A 20,709-nucleotide genomic window follows, 5' to 3' on the forward strand; every position below is an offset into this window, starting at 1 on the left:
ACAATCTACATATTTATTTACCAAATGCTGAATATTTTTTCAGTTGAAGGTTATGAGTCACAGCAAGTGATGAAATTGCTTAAACAGGTTAAAGCAAAGTCTACTGAAATGAAAAGACAGGTAATGAATAAAACAATTATGGTATAATCCACAAGATTTAAGACCAGCCAATATGCATTGTGTGTTTAGAGTACAATCCTATGCATGTCTACAATCCATTAAGCTTAGTGAGATCACAGGCAATTGTGAGTAGGATAGCAGATGTAGTCCCATTATCTCAAGGTGGGCTGCATATCCACTAAATAAGGATAATGAACTGAAATGAGCTTCTGCCTTGATCTTGCAATTCAGCCGCTCAGTACTTTGGCTGGGATGTACCAGTAGTAGGGACTTCCCCTCTATTAGGCAGAGCAAGGCACCTACTTCAGGCAGCAGAGTGCAAGGGCTTTGTATCAGCCTTTCTAGTCAAAGGGCCCTAGTTCTAGAGAATGTCACTGGCCCACTGTGGAAAATACTCCAGGTGGGGAAAAGGCAGGGTGCCAGCTCTTCAGAGCTGGCTAGGTCTCAATTGCTCTGCTCTGAGAGACTCTCAGAGCATGTGACTGTGAGTGAGTGCCCTGGGATGTCATCTGTTTTGTGAGGGTGCAAGCAAACTCCCAGGACAACTCATCTACAATGACTGGCTTTGAGGAAGGACCCCTGCAAATCATGGGTCTTGGACTCTCAGCAAATGAAGTGTGAACTCTCCCAAGAAGACAAGATTACTAAACTGAGGCTGTCAAACTTTGGACATATCATGAGAAGACATGACTCACTAGAAAATACAATACTGCTTAGTGATGTAGAAGGTAATAAGGAAAGAGAAAGACCATCTGCCAGATGGATAGACTCAGTCAAGGAAGCCATGGCCCCGAGTCTGCAAGAACTGAGCAGAACTGTTGATGATAGGGTGATTTGGCAGTCTCTCATTCATAGCATTGCCATAAATTGAAGTCAATCTGATGGCAGTAAACAACATACAATTCCGATGAGAGAATTCAAAGATATATCCATGTTAGTCTGTACAATCAGTATGTAGAGAGATTTTGTAGCACCTTTGAGACTAACTGAAAGAAAGAAGTTGGCAGCATGAGCTTTTGGAGACTTCAGGCCCGTTACAGACGGGCCTTTGCTCCGCCCCCAGTACGTACTAGGGGTTGGCCGAGGATGCAGCATCCAATCAGGCCTCACCCCTAGTACTTACTGGGGGCATAAAAATGATGGCACCCTATACACATGGGCGCCACCATTTTGACATGACGGACACTTAGCGTCCGCACATTGCGACATGGATGTGATGCCGCCAGTGCGCCATCGGTGCCTTGTGGCATCACAACTGCGCCGGAAGAAGAACCTGCTTTTTGCGGGTTCTTTTTGCTGTGTGGGGGAGCCGCACGGTTTGTCCGCTGTGGCTCCCTCGTGCAGCAAACACGGGCGCCAGCAGAGCGCCCTTTTTGGGTGCTCTGTAAAGCACCTTCAGGCTACTTCCTCAGATGCATCTAAGGAAGTAGACTGAAGTCTTTGAAAGCTCGTGCTGTCAACTTCTTTCTTTCTGTTAGTCTTAAAGTTGTTACAAGATCTCTAAATGCTGATGAGGCTACAGGTCTGGAGGCTACAGGTTTTCCAGCTCTGCCATAAGCCAGACTGCAGAAATCAGCCCTTATTCCAGTCCACTATATGGAATATCATTTTTGTCATCCTTGTAGAGACTGAAGGCAGAATGGCATTAGCCTTGCCAGCACACTGACTGACTTGATGGTGAAGTACATGGGTAGGACTGTGGACCCAGTGAAACAGAGAAACCTCTGGTGGCAAAATGAAGCCTTTTCCACCATTAATAATAGGCTTTTTGTTTCTTTGCTTGTTTCCCTGGATACATCATGGGTAGGGATGTTGAGAAAGAGAAGGGTGTGGGCTAAGATATAAAACCCAAACCAAACACCTCAGGATATCATCTGAAATAATAATTATGCTTTAAAGTGAAAACGCAGACCAGCTTTTCAAGGTATTTCCTGTATTGGCTCATCCAGTTTCTAAATGGCCAATGGCAGAAATCAGATCTGGCTAGGGCATTAAAAAATAATGTTATTTGATGTTTCTTGATCTCTATTTCAGTTTTTTTTTAATTGAATGTGTTACCCAGCACTCAGAACCCATATAGCGTAGATCATTTGTTTAAATGTTTGTCTCATTTTGTCATACTGTCTGAAGAATGGCAGGACTGAAAATCTATCTGGAAAGCAGTGCTGGATTTGTACCGCCTCCCTCAGCGATAATTTCCTTTGTCTCTGTTTCTCTGAGCTCAGAACACCTTGAACTTGGCAAGTCACCAATGGAGGGTGTAGACCAAGGGTGGGGAGAATATGGCTCTTGTATGATCAGTGGGAAGGAATTATGATAGTAGGAGCAAAAACATCCAGAAGGCCACACATCCTCCCATTGTTGGTACAGTTGTTCCTTGCTATCATTCCAGACCCCCCCTGCAAATAGCAAAAAATGAGGGACTTTAAGTCCCATTCTTTTCAATGCATGCACATGCCCACTTGTGTCACTGTGTTCGTGCATGCCCATTGAAAAAGCTGGGGCTTGCCATCTGCAGAAGCTCAAACTGCAAGCCCATGATTGGCACAGGTGCACTGTATAAGCTTATGCCTTTCTGTACTACAAAATGTTGCAGGGTTTTCTGATATATGCTTAGCGTGGAAAACTATAGGTCCAACATTGCCACTTGGAAGGCCTCTTAAGTCCTCTCTGTGCTCTCTTGTATGCCTCTGCTACCTCCTTGGTCTGTCAGTGGCTTCATGTTCTAAATGGGTACAGCTTAGTAACAATATTACTTCAGTTTCAAACTAAAGAAGCTAAATAAACTATTTCAGGCATTCAGTTTCATTCTAAGAACAACAGTTTCTTATCTTGAAACATGGAAAGGTAAGGGGGCTATATACTGTTAGAGATTTTTTTGACTGACCCAAACCAAAATCTACAGAGTCTATTCTTGAGATTTTGTCTCCTATTAAACTTGCTTGGTTCCCATTAGTGCAATTTCCACTCTGTTAAATAAGATAGCTAGAACAGAAGAACCTATGAGAACTGTAGCCCCTTTTGAACATCTTTGTGTATCTTCAAATAAGCCCCCCAAGGGAATTATTGGGTTAATTTATAAAGGACTCATGGAAGAGTCATACAGTAATGGGTTAGCAGTTAAACAGAACTGAGAACTGGAACATAACATCCCAGTACCAAATTCTGCATGGCAATCCATTTGGAATCCCTCCCCCCCATTTAGTTCTACATCTGCTCTCATTAAAGAATGCTTCTTAAAACTGATCCATTGATGGTACATGACCCCTGTTTGCTTGACTTATATTAGTAAAAACTCCTCTCTTGTTTGTTGGAGAGATTATTCAGGTAGAGGAACATACCTCCATATGTGGTTTTATTGTATTCAAATTATCAACTTTTGGGGAAATGTTCTCTCTATAATCTCTCAGATTACTAATCAAAGTTTTTATTTGTGCCCTTTCCTACATCAGAATCACTCTTTTTGAAGATAGAGTATTTTTGTCAATTTTTTTATTGATCATAACAAAAACCTTAAATATAAACATTTAATATTGTTATTGCTGCTGTTACAATAGCAGAGATTGTTCAGAAGTGGACAATTAAATCTGGAGGGATGGTGGCAAAGAATATGAGACTCCCTTTTAATGGAAAAAACTTTCTGACAGAATGGAATCCCCCAATGGATGTGGTATATCATTTAAAGAAAAACAGTCTCCCCTTTTGAATTATGTAAATTCTACTTCATATTTAAATCTGTTAGCAGGAAAGCGTGTACACCTCTGAGGGGATGTGTTAGAGGAAAGATAAACTTCTTTGAACCTTGTAATCTGTATACAGACTGTTCTTGGGTTGATCTTTGTATTTCATTTTAATATCTATCTATCTATCTAATATATTTTAAAATATATAATAACAGACCATGTGGAAGGATCCCATGTGGAGGTGCCTCATGATAGCTTTGTTCTATTTTCAAAAACAGTGATGCTAATGTGGGAAAGGAGCCATATCTTATCCTTCCTGACTGGGCACAAAATTCATGTTATCCTGGCTAGGTGGGAAGGAGTTGTATTGCTGCGTTCCTGTGCCAGTAGTATAACTAAAGAATGCTCCATCCCCCAGGTTAAATGTAGCTATTTACACTATTCAGTCTTGCTTTACATGAACTTCATATGCAATACCAAAGGGCATCAATATAGTACTACTTGTGAGAAAGCTGTCAGACCAATCAATATATTGTTGTTGTTGAATATTACTAAATGCTATTTAATTGTTTTCCAGGAACAGAAGGCCAAGCTGAAAATTTATTGGCATCAGCAGAAGGCAGCAGCTGATCTGCAATTTGGTTTACTCATAGTCCACTAACAGTAACTTGTTACAAAAAGGGAAACTGAGGCAAGTCACTTAAAGAGCAAAATGGGGGTAGTGGGTGAAGTGTATCCCTGCAGCAACACAAAAGATCCCTTTGAAACCATGACTTTTTTGCTCCAGTAACAGCTATTGCACACAAAGGGGAAACTGAGGCACCAGTTGAAACCCACAACTACCAAAACTAGAAATTTGGGATATATGAAGGATACTATTTGCTACCTAGAGGGTGCACCATGCCATAATCACCAAGGATCCACTTGGCAACATTACCTGTACCTCCTGCCCTGTGCACAAGCTTTATTTTCAGTTTCAGGTGTTGTGGCTTACTTTAGTGTTAATGTATATATGTGTATGTATAGACGTGTGTGAACACACATCTATGTTCTTTGCTCATTACAGTTTGTTAAAAAAACTGCCACCTGCTTCTGAAAATTTTTCTGTTTTCCAGTTACATCTGGTTAGCCTCCTTGGGCCATTTACCTGCAACTTTTTCTAACATAAGACGTGCCTGGGAACTTTGCCAGGATAGAAGGAGTATTGTCCAGCAGTAACCTGGCTGTAAAGTACCAATCTTAGGGGGGGGGGGGGGAATTGAGTGCTTTTTTGGCTGCAGCACATGTGATGTCCTTCACATTAGGTAGCAGAACATTTGGAATTAGGTAGCCCTTCATTGCCACTATAAACCACTGCACTAAAGGGAAACTCAAGATGTTCTTGAGTAGCTTCTGACACCATTATTTGCAGAGCAACTTGGTCTGATGTGCTCTCATGCACCCCAAAGAGAATTGCTTCCAGCTTGGGTCAAACATAATTTGTTGTTATCATTAATTTTCATTAATTTCATTAATAGGCCCACCATGTACATTAATATCATTTACACAATACTGTGGTTGCTGTAACAAAATCAGCTTGCTGTCTCAACAGTAAATTAAAGGAACCCCATAGCAATGGAAAGTTATTTTCAATCTGTTTACCTACTTTCCAATCCCCATATACATAAGGAAAAAGCCCAGATATCAAGAAACAAAAAATCTGAACATGTGCAGTGGATACATAAAGCTTCTGCAGTGGTAAATTAGAAACAAGAACACTAACAACTCCTGTTTTTGTTTGCATGGATGTGTGGATACCTCCAGACTTCATTTAATATTGGTATAAAACCAATGTTGGAATATTGCACAAAAAGACTTGAGTTAGGGCTAGCTCTAATTGATAATCATTTAAACTCATGGATCCATTTGAGGTATTTGAGCTTGGGTCAGACAAGGGTGCATTCCACAGTGGGCCTTGGTTTCTGCTAGTGTTTGGTTACAGGACCCCCTGTGGATACCAAAATAAGTGGATGTTCAAGTCCTGTTATATGCAATGGATAATAAAATGGTGTCTTATATAAAATGACAAAATCAAGCTTTGCTTTTTGGAATGTATATATTTCAAAAATATTTTCAAACCACAGATGCTTGAAACTATGGATAAAGAATCCATGGATACAGAGGGCTGACAATATCACCCTATTTGTTCAACTCGTATACAGAAAATATCATACGCAGAGCAGGCTGAGACTCAGAGGAAAGAGGAGTGAAGACAGGAGGAAAGAACGTCAGTGTATGATATGCAGATGACACCATTCTATTAGCACAAAACAAAAAATATTTGAAACAATTACTAAAGAAAGTCAAAGAAGAAAGCCCTAGAGTGGGCTTAACTTTGAACATTAAGAAAGCAAGAATAATGACCACAGAAGATCTAAGGTCCAAAACACACTACATAAGTAATCCAATTTGTGATTGCTTTAACTGCTCTGGCTCAGTGGTAGGGAATTCTGGGTACCAGAGCTCTCTGATAGACAAGGATAATTTCTCACAAAGTTTCCAGAGTATTGGCTTAAGAAGTTCCTATCTGTTCAATTGAGACTTAGAATGAGAGTTAGGCCAGGAAAGTAACTGGGGGGGGGGGGGGGGGTGCAGACCGGCAGAAAGAGTTGGGGGGGGGGCAGAGTGGGGGTGTGGTGACTGCATGATGGCAGCCCTGACTCCACCCCTATGCCAGTGTGATGCTGCCCAAGCACATAGCGAGTAGCATCACACCACCTCTTTGGTGCAGTGTTTACATGCGCTGCGTCAAAGAAGTGGAGAAAAGCTGCTGTGGCAGCAGCTACAGTGCCCTTCCTGCAGCACAAAAAGGAGCCACTTTTTGGATCTTCTTTTTGTGCCACAGAAAGGCTAGATCAGGGCTGCAGCATGCAGTTGCCTTGACCCTGATCCGGTGCTTTCAGCTGCCCCTTAGAGACCCTCTGTTGAGCCTCTGAGTCTTTTGTATAATGATGAGAATTTTTCAAACCTATAAAGTTTATAAAGCAAGTAATAGTGACAGAGTGTACTTTGGCTTTCTCTTGTATGCTTGGGTTCTCATTACTAATCAGATTGTAAGGCTTTCTTGGAACACAAAAAGCAAATCTCAAACACTACTGAAGGTTTAATGCAGTGAACCTTGAAGAAGGCTCACTTTTACATGTTTTCTAAGCAGCAGTTTAGAACTGGGGCTAACAAAGGTGATTCAATGAGATGCTGCCATCCCTTTTTGTGTTGTGGGTACATGTCTTAGATTAAATAAGCTTCTAATCTTCAGGGCCATAAGCCTTTTCTAATTTCCCTTTTAACAATTTCAGTGCGATCTGATATGCTTTTTGCATGAAGTCTTGAAAATACATTGTTAAAGTTTATTTTCGAGATATGTTATTTCCTCCCTTCACTTCCTCCTCCTCCACAATCTTTGGCCTCAGGCTTATATCTGCTGTCCTTGAGTCCCTTTTTCAATTACTGAATGATATCCAAGGATGCATTGTGCTTGAAAATGTTGTCTTGAGCTGGCAAATATGTTTTTGAAAGATATCACAATCTCATAGAAGCCATAGTGTCTGAAAAAACAACTTACTTGTCACTTGTGGAGCCATGAGGATAGAGACATGACCAAATGAAACCATTCTAGTCATTACATTACATTACATTACATTACATTAGCAGATTAGCATAAATTAACATTTCAGTAGGAAAAGACCCCACACTTGCTGTTTCTTCCATAGCTACCTTTTCCACTTGCCATCAATAAAATAATGCCATTGAATTCCCAAGTGGTGCTGTTTGAGCATCCATTTTAAAGCAGCTCTGTGGTTTGTGTGCAGGCCCTCTCTCTGTGCCACACACACACACACTTCCCCACCCCTTTCTTGTCACTTTAGCAGGTTGTGTCAAACATGTTGAGTGGGAATCATGCAGCTCCTACACTGTTTTTGTTATTCCTGTGGTCTCTTCTGCCATGCTCCCTTTTGTGGAAAAAAGAAAACTGGCATTCCTGGAAACCTTCAAGTCTAGTGAGTTTCCTTGCAGAGCCTCCTTTCAAAGAAAGTGCAACCTTTTACTTTTTTAAACTTTAGCTCCCCCTCCAAACTGGAAGTGGACTTTCAGTAACCTCTAGTTTAATTTCTGTGGCTCCTTGGGGCCGTAAATTGCACCTGCCCTCAAAAGATAGTTCCAAACAGTTGATGGACTAGAGAGACTGTTTAGAAATACTGTACCATCATCACTGACCAATTTGCTTCTGTTCATGTAGATGAACACAGATTTTTATTTCTACTGCAGTCTAAATGTTGTTAAAAGATGCTATTCAGTGATTCCATAAGTGTTGTCATTTGGTTCAGATCTCAAGACGATCCTCATTTTCTCTGTGTAGTTCACAGCTATAAAAAGGGCCCTGTGCTCAGTTTCATCCCTGTTTAATATTTCCTCTTACTACCAGTATCACTCACCTCACCTAATCTGAAATGTAGCCAATGAAGCACTTCATGTGTTAAAGCAAAACGATTTTTTGTTTTTAACAGAGATAATTTATGAGAGGCAAGTTCACTGTGTGTTCAGCAGCATACTGTTACAATATAGGTCTATTGTTCTTTCCTTCTTTTAATTTACTGTATATTTATACTCTAGTAGAACTCTTCTTGTCCTCTGTGCCAACTCCACCAACACATCACCAAAATCTAAAAGGAATAAGCCATTACTGACCCTAAGCTCTATACCACTCATGTTGACTATGTAGAGAAATAGTCTTCCCTCTCCTGCTCTGGGATGAATTGTAATTTTATGTCTAGAATGTCCAGAATTCAGCCCCAGTAGCCTTCCATTTGCATTTTCTGGTTATAAATAAATGTTTCTGGTTTTGTTGTTGTTAAAGTTGTGTTGAACTCAGGATCTGCTACAATATATGGGGTAAATGAGATGTAAAGAAATGCATATAAACAAACTCCTACAACCCGGGGCCATTTCACACTATGCAATTACAGCACTATGGTTCCACTTTAACTGCCACAGTTAATCCTATAGAATCCTGAGGTTTGTAGTTTGGCCAGAGGCACTAGAGAAGGTCTCTGGCCAAGAATAAACAAATGAACAAACAAATCCTATGTACTCTAAACTGCAAATCCTAGGATGCCACAAGATGCAGCCATGGCAAATAAAGTGGTATATGCATCTGAGGAAATAGACTTAAGTCTACAGAAGCTTATGCTACCAAATTCTTTCTTTCTCTCAGTCTCAAAGATGCTACAAGATCTCCTTGCATACTCATCCAGATTAACAGGGATATGTTTTTGAATTCTACCAATGTAGTGATATATGTGTACTGTGAAAGGGCTCAGAAGGCTGTGACTTGTAATGAAAGTAAAACAAAACAAATTGGTGCTTAACTCTTTCCCTACAGCGTCTCTTTCAATCTTGAATCAGCTGCTTCTTTCTGCACTAGGGTTCATATTATTAGCTTTGTCATGATGAATATTGTTTTAATATCTCCTTGAATTCCCCCTTGTCTTGATGTCACTTCACATCTGGTTTGCCAGAGTCTTTACTTTTTAAACGTGTTCTTCATTTTGGCAGGTTTTCTATTCAAAAATAACTTACTTTCTACTTCTTGACTTGCTGTTCAGCCTCACCAATATTTTTTTGGACAATTTTCACTCAACACACTGCAAATATTTCATTCATTTCTTTCTGTTTTGGGAGGGGTTGTGTGGAAATCCACAGCAGGGGCCCATTCCCACTGAAGGAATAACCTGCATCCTGACTGGGGTCTGCCCTGCTATTTTAATCGATTCCAAAAGGCCCCACTATGAAAATGGGGCCTCTGGAATAAATTCTTTGGGAGGTTGCGCTTGTCATTCCCATTGGAGCTGGGGAAGACAAGCGGCCCTCCACCGGACCCTTTCTCTCCCTTTCTCTCTTCTTTCCCTCCCCTCCCCTCCTCTCCTCTCGTCTCCCCTCCCTCCCTTCTTTCCTCCCTTTCTTTCTTTCTTTCTTCATTTCTTCCCCACCCCTCCCTCCGGGGCAAGTGGCGGCAGTGCAGCAGCAGCGCCAGCAGCCTCTCCAGCCCCAGGGAAGTGGTGGGTGCCCGGTGGAGGAAGTAGGAAAAAGAAGAAAGTAGGATGGGAGAAGAAGGAGGAGGAGGGAGGGATGGGAAAGAAAGAAACGAAGGAAGAAAGAAAGAAAGAAAGGAAGGAAGGGAGGGAGGGAGGGAGGGAGGGAGGGAGGGAGGGGAGACGAGAGGAGAGAAGAGGAGGGGAGGGAAAGAAGAGAAGAAGGGACAGACGCGCCGATGATAGAAAGAAAGAGAGCTGGAAAAAGGAGAAGAATCGATTCCAATCTGACGTTCCCAGATGTTGGACGCGGGTTGGAATTGATTCTTACCAAAAGGAGCGCAAAATAACTGCTATCAAAATACCCTGGCTTTTTTGCATTAAACCCATTTTTCCCCCACTGGAATCAATCAGATGAAGATCTGAATTGATTTTCAGTGGGAACTAGGGTCTTTTAACTCGATTTGGATTCGAGGCTTTAGGTAGTGGGAATGGGCCCTAGATGACTTTTATTTTCATAACCAGAAACAGTTTGCACCAACATAAGTTGTCATGTCTACTAGCTGTAGAAATAAAATTCCAGACATTTCAGTCTGTAAACAGAGCAGAGCAAAGCAATTGCCTTGAATGTTAACATTTCATTAAGTAATCATTTATAGAGGAACAGATCAAAACAATTACCAGAAACTAATTTATTGCCTATTAAAATGTTAATTAATAATGCATTACTGCCCCTGGCTATAATTCCAATTTCAGGTGCACTGGAATTCTATGATTTGTTGATGCTGAGTGAATTAAGCAAAAGCATCATCAAGAGGCAAAAAATGTACCAAAGCTTTCAGCTTGTATAGTGGGGGCACTACAAAAATAAGAAGTAATCTACAGTTCAAACATTTATTTCGGTGCACACCTAAATTTTCAATTGTCTGTGGCCTATCTCTTTCAGTGGAGTTGGGTTTATGGAATATTAGTTGTAGCCATTATATACCTGTGTCTTGGAGTTTAACTGGTAGTCAGGGTTGTTGGATTTTGCATGCCCTTATTGTAGCAAAATGATTTATACTCTTAGGTTGGGAAGATAAATACTTGCATTCCTTCCATTCAGTGATCAGTCATGAATTTGCTGCTTTATTTATACATCGGCACATATTTGTGGGTGCTAATTTAAATCGTGTTTGTTTACACAGTGGCCAGTTTATAGTAAAAAGTATGCTTAGAGTATGACTATATTCTACATATTTCCCTTTATTTTTTTTTCTTTCCTCCTCTTTCTTTTGTTCTTGCAATTAACCAGTTCATACATTTTTGAAAAATTAATTCACACAGCCCTTTGAGTTAAATATATAAAGTATCTGCCTGTCACCTTATGGCAACCCTATGAATTTTGTTTTTTTAGGCAAGGAATCTTAAGAGATGGTTTGCCATCGCCTTCTTCTGAATATAGCCTACAGCCCCTGCTATTTCTTGGTGGTCTCTCTTCCAAGCACTAACCTGACTCAATTCTGCTTAGCTTCTGAGATTAGATGGGATCTTGTGACTTCAGGGTGTTTAGGTATACATGTAGAAAAAGAAATGGTTGTAACAATCAACACTAAAAATATATATTCTGTCTATGACAATAACAGAACATATGTCCATGTGTGTTTCTGTCTCCAAGGATGTGACACCTAGAGATGTGAAATTTGGCATGGGTACTAAAGGGGTATTTTGCTTTTTAAACAGATTAATTATTTTTATTTTGTAGGCTGCAGTCTTCAGTCACTAGGTGACAGGCTTTCCTAACTATCAGAGAGGAAGCTGTGTGACTCTGCATTATCAGACTGTTATCTTTGACTTAACTGTTGTCCAGTTGTGGATTGAAGCATCCTTGTCAGTGGAGTAATGAAGCCCAGTTTTACTTCACACTTCAAAGGTTCTATCCAGGATACTGAACACTATCCTCCAAATAGATGCAGCATATTGAACAACATCTTTAACATTTTGACCTGGAGCAAATTCACTGTCCTAGTAATGTGGAATCCACTGGTCACTACTGTTGTGTTTCCCCATGTGCCCTTATGTACTTTTCAGTGAAGTACCAGACACAGCAGAGGACTTGCCAAAGTGTCCAATTAATCCCCCAACTTTGAATTACCCAGAATGCATAGCACTTGTTTTCAGAATCCTTTGCCCCTGTTTTATGTCTATTTCATGAAGGTCTGTGAGTTGCCTTCATTAGCTCATTGAACCTGCACTCAGTGACGCACAACTGAGTGCTTTCCTCCCCGACCTTGCATGGTGATCCATTCATATAAAATATCACAATTGTCTCCATGGGAACTATGAGCTACAGAATAAGAAATGCTCACTGATGTTCGGAGAAAACATACAGAGCACATCTGTCCAAGATGAGCAATGAGACACACATTTTTTAATGAACTGGGAAGTGCAGCAAGAGAACAATGAGTAAGAATGCTCTTTAGGAGTCAAGAGTGAGACAACATAAGATTTTTTAAAAATTTGGTGATTGATGTACTCTCACTTTGAAATGATTATATACTGGATTAGTACATGGGCTGCATCCTTTGAGATGAAACATTAGCAAAACTCATTAAACTGAAGAACACATTAATGATTAATTTCAGGCTAATTCTTCTTCCATTTCTCTTTGCTATTGACCACTGGGAACAACCACACAATTCCAGATATTTCTGGCTATAGTGCAGAGAAGTGTATGTTCTTTCATTCAAAACACTTTGCAGATTCTTTACTCCCAGGGATTTTTGCGTTAACAAGAAAGGATGCAAACTTGCAGGCATTGATCTTCAACTCTTGTGTGTGGGTTTTCTCCCCAACAGTAGGGTTGAACCTGAGTGCTAGTATTCCCTGTTTCCCACAGCATAGGACGATATACTTCTGATGTACCATATTCTTAAAAAGAACTGTAGGAAATGTTTGTTGGACAAACGTGAAAGAAAAAGTAGGCCTGTCTGTTTGGAGCCTTAGCAGTGTATATTTGGCTCACCATCATGCTTATTCATGTTTCAAAATAAAATAAATGAAGCAGAAATCTCAACCCTTTTGAACACTGACTAGACCAGAACTCCATAGCTAAACCTCTCTTTTATTAGGAATTCGTTTTGATAAGGACTTTCATTTTTCCTGTCTGTTCAGAGACAGTTCTGTCAATCTGGATGTGAAAGTGTACTGTTAATAAAAATAAATAGCTAGTTGCCTTGTGACTAATAATTACACGAACCTGCATTAACAGAAGATGCAAGTTTTCCCCCTACAATTGCCTGAGTTCTTTGATGTTATCTGCCTATCAGTAAAATATATCTTCCTTGTTCTAAGAACTCTAAAGAGCTGCGTTTATTCCAGCTCAAAAACCAATTTAAGAGGTGCAAGTGTACAGAAGTTTGAGAAGTCTGTAGACAGTAATAATGCTCATTATTAAATTAAATTAGCTTTTAATTGGTATTATTATTGTTGATATGATGCACTGTATTAGATTTATTCCTTTTTATTGATTGTATTTGTATGATTTATCGGGTTGTAACCCCACCTCGATCCTCATGGAGAGGCGGGGAAATATTATTAGTATTATTATTACAGTATTATTAAAAAAAACCTTCCAGAATTGCCTCCTTATTGAGTTTTGAGAGATTATTTAGAGAGAAGATGAAGATTATGCATACCTGAAGCACATCCCAGAGGAGGTGGAGGAGTTCAAGCCATGACTGTGAAACTTAGAATAAAAAAGGAACTCAGAAGTCCATTTACTTTGTGAACAGAATAATTTAACAATACAAACTTTCCCAACCAGCTTCAGTACCAACACTTTATAATGACAATAAACTCTTCTCATGTGAGAGTATTCACTCCCAATTTTCTAATATTTTCAAACACATCATGTCAGCAAACACATTTTTGGTTAAATGTGCAGGATTACAGGTCTAAGTTTTAGAAGCTGGACAATGAACCAGCCAATTCAGAATTTATTTAGCAAAATGTCCGTTTTATTGATGGGGAAATGAAGCAAGCCTTTTTTTTCCTTACTAGAAAAGGGTATGTAAGGACCAACATATGTGAATACTTGATCAAGAATGATTTGGCACCTCTACCAGCAAATCTATTGAGCAGAAACTCTAAAGATATTTTAAAATTATTATTTATCACTGATATTTCGCCCATATCAACTTTTTTGGAAAAAAAAATCCCATAATAACTCAGATTTGTGCTGGACCTGTCAAGTCCATAAGTCAGACTCAGAACTTATGACAGGCCCAAGTTGTTTTCATTTTGGAGAAACCCTGGAGAAATGGCAGGTTACTGAAACATTCACAACAGTTCTAGGAACATAAGGTCAGATTTCAGTAAGACAATAGATCACTTTTAATGTATGTTATCATAGTAGGACCAGCAAGTTCATGTTGGTAAAGCCCTTATCTCTAACTGTCATGGCTCAATGTCCTGGAATTCTGGGAACTGTTGTGAGACATTTAGCCTTCTCTGTCAGAGAACTCTGGTGTCACAACAAACTGCAATTCCCAGAATTCCATAGCATTGAGCCATGGCAGTTAAAGCAACTGGATCATTTCTGCCTTGTGGATGCAGCCTAGGATAGGCAAAAGCAAGCAGAGCAGAAGGACTTGTTCAGGACCTTGGACAGTGTTGTGTCAAAGTTGCTTGGCTGGAGGAGATCCTAAGGGAACACGCTATTACCCTGGCAAAGGGCTTTCAGAAACTGAGCAGTTAATATGGTTCATCTGCTCTGATCCCTTAGAACAGGGGTAGGCAACCTGCGGCCCGTGGGCCGGATGCGGCCCAGCAAGGCTTTGGGACCGGCCCCCGCCTGGTCCTGCTGCCGATTGCCGCCGGAGCCTTTGGCCTATCAGGAGGAGGCGGGCAAGGGGGGGGCAAGTGGCAGGCAAGGGGAACAAGCGGCGGGCAAGGGGGGCAGTTGTCTATAGAAGCCTCTAAAACATGCATTTATATTAACATTTTTAAAAAATCAGTAAATTTTTTTACGTGTCCTCCATTTTAAAAAAATGTGTCCTCCATTTGAAAATTTTGTCCTCCATTTGCCCTGGTTTATTTATTTATTTAATTATTTTTTTAAAAATTAATTATTTATTTATTGGCTTCAGCCCCCCAGTTGTCTGAGGGACAGCAACCCGGCCCCTGGCTCAAAAATGTTGCCTAACCCTGCCTTAGAAACTCCCCCTCTCTTTGTTCCTAACTAGAGCTTTTAAAGATTATGTGCTTCTTTATGTGGACTTTAGGTCATTCATTACTGAGGGATCTAGGGACACTTGGAATGACCATCTGTGGAAGCTGAGGTTGAGAGATAAGCTTATGTCAATGGCCTCAGGTAGCACATAATGCTTGATGTTCATGATTCCTCAGGAAGCAGGGGATGATAAGTAGGCTGCAAATATTCTCTGGGATGGTGCAGTACCTTATATCCTTTGGGTCATCGCACAAATGAACTCTGGAATGAAGTACTGACTTGAATTCAAAAGATGATACAATATTGGTTATCAGTAAGTACCAATGTGATACCTAAAAGAAATTGTAGAAGCCATAGGCTGTCAGCTTCTGTTCACCTGCCAGAATATGTGTCATTGTGGCAAATATTGCCCAGTTTGAACTACCATAACTGGAAAATTCTTTGGAAGCCAGTTGCCTCCATAAAACCATGACCCACAGTGTTATCGCTCCTGTCAACTAAGCTTAACTGAGCTTGCTGCTAAGAGACTAACAGATAAGATATATGGTCGTACCCATTAAAAATAAGGAGGAAGGGAACCTGAGAAGGATGTAAAGTTGGTATCGGAAGTCCCGAGTAAGCAAACCTTTCTATAAAAGTTGAGCATAAACCCTGGTTCAAGATGTGCATATTGTTCATACAATGGACACAAGACCAATTGTTCTAGAAACCTGCATACACACATTAATCTTGCCAACACATTCATGTCCTATCTTAGAAGAACCAGAACATGTATCACATGCTTTGATTCTTACTATGGCTTGAAAGTGGGCTTAGGAGACTGTCAAAGTTGAGGACATTGGTCTTTGAAGTTGGGAAAGCAAGGCATGTGTCTGATGGCAATCTTATATTAACATTACAACATGGGCATTGAAGGATGGCTTTTCCTTTTTGGAAAAATCTGTTACTAGTTTCAAGTAGATCTGGCTGGTGTTCTATGAACTTTGCTAATTATTATTTTGTTATAGCTTGCATAAGAAATATAAATTTGATATACCTGCATTTTGCTATATGAGCATGAGAAATTCACTTGCATAATGACAATGTACTGGTATGAATATCTATGCTTAATAGTAGATTTCATAGCCATAGATGGCTATGTTAGTATGGAAAATCAGTGTGCAAAGGGATCTTGTAGCACAGTCTCAAAGGTACTATAGTTAGTCTCAAACTGAAAGAATGAAGCTGGTATCTTGACCTTTTGTAGTCTACAAAACCCTCATGCTATCAGCTTGAATTGTCATGGTACCAGCTTCTTTATTTCAGTTATTTTTAAAGGTGCTACAAGTTCCCTGGGCATATGTTTAATAGTGGAGCTTATAATTTTCTGTCTCTCTTTTACAATTGACTTTTGCCATTGTCAGTTTATTATGATCAACTGATCAAACATCGCATAATTGACTTTATATACTGAAGCTTTTATAAGTAAAGGTACTATACATTTTGGTTGAGAAATATCACTGATGGCTTTTAAATTGTATATGTATAATCTGGTCAAATCACAGCATTGTTTCAGGTATGATTCTTGGTGGGAAAGGGATACCAAGCATGGGACAGCAGACAAATAAGTGTTCAAAGATTCCTGCACTGAGGCAGAATCTGGCACATCATACAACATTGGGAAATAATAACACTACCTAGTCTTACAAAATGGGTTAAAATAGGTGATTCAGTCCTACTAAAAGAACTTAATTTACTGGAGAACAACATAACCCACCAAATGATATCTTCAAACCAAAAAGGGTCATTCTTGACTAACTCCCTATGTGACAAGTTTCAAGACAAACTCTAGCCTTGTGGTTTTTCTTCAGAGAAAGAGCCAGCATGGAGTAGCAGTTTGGGTGTTGGACTAGGACTGGAGACCAGTGTTCAAATCTCTGCTTGGCCATGGAACCCCACAGATGAGCTTGGGGTCACATTCTCTCAGCCTCAGAGGAAGGTTAAGGATCATGGATTCAGGATTACAGCAACCGAAGGCCAATAATCACTGGTGGACCATGGATTTCCCAACTAAGGAGTTCTTTCCACAACAGTAAAGCACAGTGCATGTTTACATACTTTGAATAACAGTGGATGAGCTGTCTAGTTAAGATGAAGGGTTAATTTCCAATTTAGCTGAGGGATCCACTGTTAGCTGGATTCACATTAGTCTTTCTAGGAAACAGCTTTTATGGCCACCAAACAGCAATACAAAAAGCTAACAAAATACACCACAAGGAAGAAGGCACTTTAGCAGAGACATGGTGGGATTATTACTGTGTCACCTCTGTTGGCTCTGCTAGCCAATTTGGACTAATAGAGGTCAGCCCAGAGAAGAGGGTGGGATGTAACACAACATTTTAGAAACCTAAAGTTTTCTGGATGGCAAATTGATGTGATAGCTCTTGCTTACATATCATTGTGACCCTACACTAAATCATCACCTGGAGTGTTACACTTTGCCTATCCTTAAACCAGACTCAGGCTGCAATACTATACCTTCTTGAAAGCAGGTCCACGCCTATCATTAGGTTAAGATTGTCTCATGAAGAGATGCTGAGGGACAGCAGTAGTAGCCTTTTGACTGTTCCTTGTGGACTCTCTTGCGGGTTCCCTCTGTTGATGGTGGAGCTGTATATATCTCACACTACCTCTCCTAGACCCTATAAAATAGCCTGTCACCTTATATGGAGTGAAGATCTTGGGGCTGAAATAAGAGTAAGTTGCCATTTTAGTAAGGTTCTGCATGTAGACTGAGGAAAAGGGGTTCCTCTTGTGCATTGACCCAGGCAGCAAAATAGTTTGGGCTGGTCCTGCTTCAGAGTAAGTTCCTTTGAATTCAGTGAGACATACTTATGACTTACCTACTTCTATATAGGATTGTACTGTCAAATCCTCTGCTAGAAATCAAATAACCATACAATGGCAGTGCTGTTGAATGAAACATATTTATTCTTTAAAGGCTAATCTCTTACTTGAAATTTGTTAGGACTGGATGTAATGGCAAGTATGCTCCTCACACCAGGCAACACACTAATATTTATATTTTCTCACAGATACAGACATCATGACTGCTTGGCTTGCATGTGATAAGGAAAGAGCTATTATTGTCTCAATGACTGGGAACTTTAAAGAGCTAAGTGTGGAGACCAGCATGCTTTCCTTGTGGAAATATTTACAAAAAGCATGCTACAGTGAGGCCTCAATTTGCCAGGGTTTTCATCTGCAGCATATCTAGTTTACAATCTGATTACCGTAAATGAAAGCTAAAGTGAGTTCCCAAGCTGTTCACACTGAGGGGTATGGAAAATAAAGATAGCAGAAGATTCACACATAACGTATTTGCTTCAGAGAGAAACTTGCTGTTTCAAAGGCTGACAATGCAGCATTCTCTCTTGCTATTAGCCTTTTAATGGACATGTGGCCTAGAAGGCTCACAGTGCAGCTCATACTGCAGCCAAAGGTGCTATTTGTTTCATTTATATCCCACTTTCCTTAGAATTTTGTCTACTTCCACTCCAGCCATGGATTCTGCTGAATTCTCTTGAGAATTGGACTCCCACAAGGCTGCTGTTCAAGTGGGCTTCCAGGATTGGGATTGTAATGGGGAGAATGATGTGAATGGGAGGAGTGTTGATTTGTGCTTCTGACACTTAGTAGACAGTTTCTGACCAATGACTTCCCTTCCCTTCCACTCCCTTCTGTATTTTTTTTAGTGATGCACTCATCCAAAGGCATTTTTCATAATGGTCTTCTTTCCCACACAGAAACGGAGGTTTCTATCCTTACAATCTATGTAGAAGGACAACACTATCTTTCTAACTCAGTGTTCTAACATTGAAAAAATAATGCAATTTTATTTCCCTAGACTGTGTTCCTTCCACTCCACCCTCTATATATCTTGTTGTTGTTGTTGTTGTTGTGTGCTTTTGAACTTATGGTGACCTGATCACAGGGTTTTCTGGAGCTGAGCTGAGAGAGTGTGACTCACCCAAGGTCACCGGAGGGGGGGTGTCTGTGGCTGAGTGGGGAATGAAATCCTGGTCTCCAGAGTTGTAATCCAATGCTCAATTCACTTACACCATGCTAGCCCCCTGTATATCCACCTCTTACCTTTTCTTGCCCAATGTTTATGTTTGAACATACCCTGAATCTCTCTCTCTCTGTTTCACCCCCTCTCTTTTTTTTCTGGAAATGCACAGTGGTAGCACAGTGGGAAATTTTAGCGTGGTCATTTTCTCCCCATGAATACCTGTTAGTTCACTTCCTTCAGTTGCTTCTGAGATAAATATACAGAGCTCTTATTTCTCTTTCCAATAAAGTCAGTACAGGAAGACTATTTATTTTTCACTTAAGGGTAGACAAGCTCTGAAGACCCAAGGGAAAGTTTTCTCCCACAGAGAGGGCACTATGACTATGGAGACTCACTGTAGCTGAGTTCAATGATTAGAAGTGACACTATGGGGCCTTACTGACTGGATCAGGGCTGTGACAACCTCATGCCACGGTGCTGATCCATCCTCCAGAGGGGCGCCATAGATGCGGCAGTGTGGTTTATGATACCCCTTTGGCGCTGCATCTACATGATGCAGCACCGGAGGTGCATCATCATGGCATGCACTATGTAGACCAGTGCATGCCAAAATGGCACCCTAGGGGTGGAGTTAGGGTGTCCAGAGTGAAGATGCTATGCCCTAACTCCGCTCACAGGCTGGCACAAAGTGCCGGTCTGTATAGGGCATATATTGCTTTTGGTAGTTCCATAAACTCTTTGGGGTCTTAGGTGTAGTTTAGTGGTCTCAAACAACAGCTAGTAAATCCTGAAAGGGTGTTGTAGTCTTTTAATATGGGTGTTTTGGGCTGAAAGAGAATATTTTTGGCCAGTTCTTTTAGGATGGTGCCAGGGTCCTTGGGGAATCTGGGTGCAGCACTGGAGGCATGCCATGATGCCATACTCCACCTGAGGCAGTGCGTAGCATCAGGGCACCCTGGGGGGCAGAGTCAGGTGTGCGTCGTCAAGATGCTGTACCTCAACTCTGCCCACCAGGCCATCCTTTCAAGCTGGTCTGGACAGCCCCTTGATCTCAGTTATACAGTTATGAATGGACACATCTACCAACTTCCAAAGCCTTTAGCTACCTACTTAATCATAAAAAAGTTAAACAAGTTGTCATATTAAAACAGTACTGAATTAAATACAGTTTAAAGGTAATTCGGACATAAGGTATGAGGGGAAAAGGTACAGCAGCCTTTCCACAACAATCAATTAATGGTCCAAAGCTTGTCTAAATCAAAAGGTCATTGCCTGCTGGTGGGTGATCTTTAACAGACTGTAGAATATATTTTCATTCTGACTTATTTTTTTTAAAAAAGAGCAAACCAAGACTCATTGCATCCAAATGGCCTCTGTTGACAGACTTTACAGATCATGAAACTGACCCTGGGATCTCATGCAGTGCAGTGCAGTGCTCTGTGATTGCTTTGAATGGCATTTGAAGGTGGGTTTAGATTCAATGAATGGTCAGAGACCTTCTTCACCTTTTGTTAAAATAGTAGCTATCAGACATCATTCTCACAATCCACTGAACCAGTCACAAAGATCCAAGGT

Source organism: Sceloporus undulatus, chromosome 2 (assembly GCF_019175285.1).
Source record: "Sceloporus undulatus isolate JIND9_A2432 ecotype Alabama chromosome 2, SceUnd_v1.1, whole genome shotgun sequence".
Classification (NCBI taxonomy): Eukaryota; Metazoa; Chordata; class Lepidosauria; order Squamata; family Phrynosomatidae; genus Sceloporus; species Sceloporus undulatus.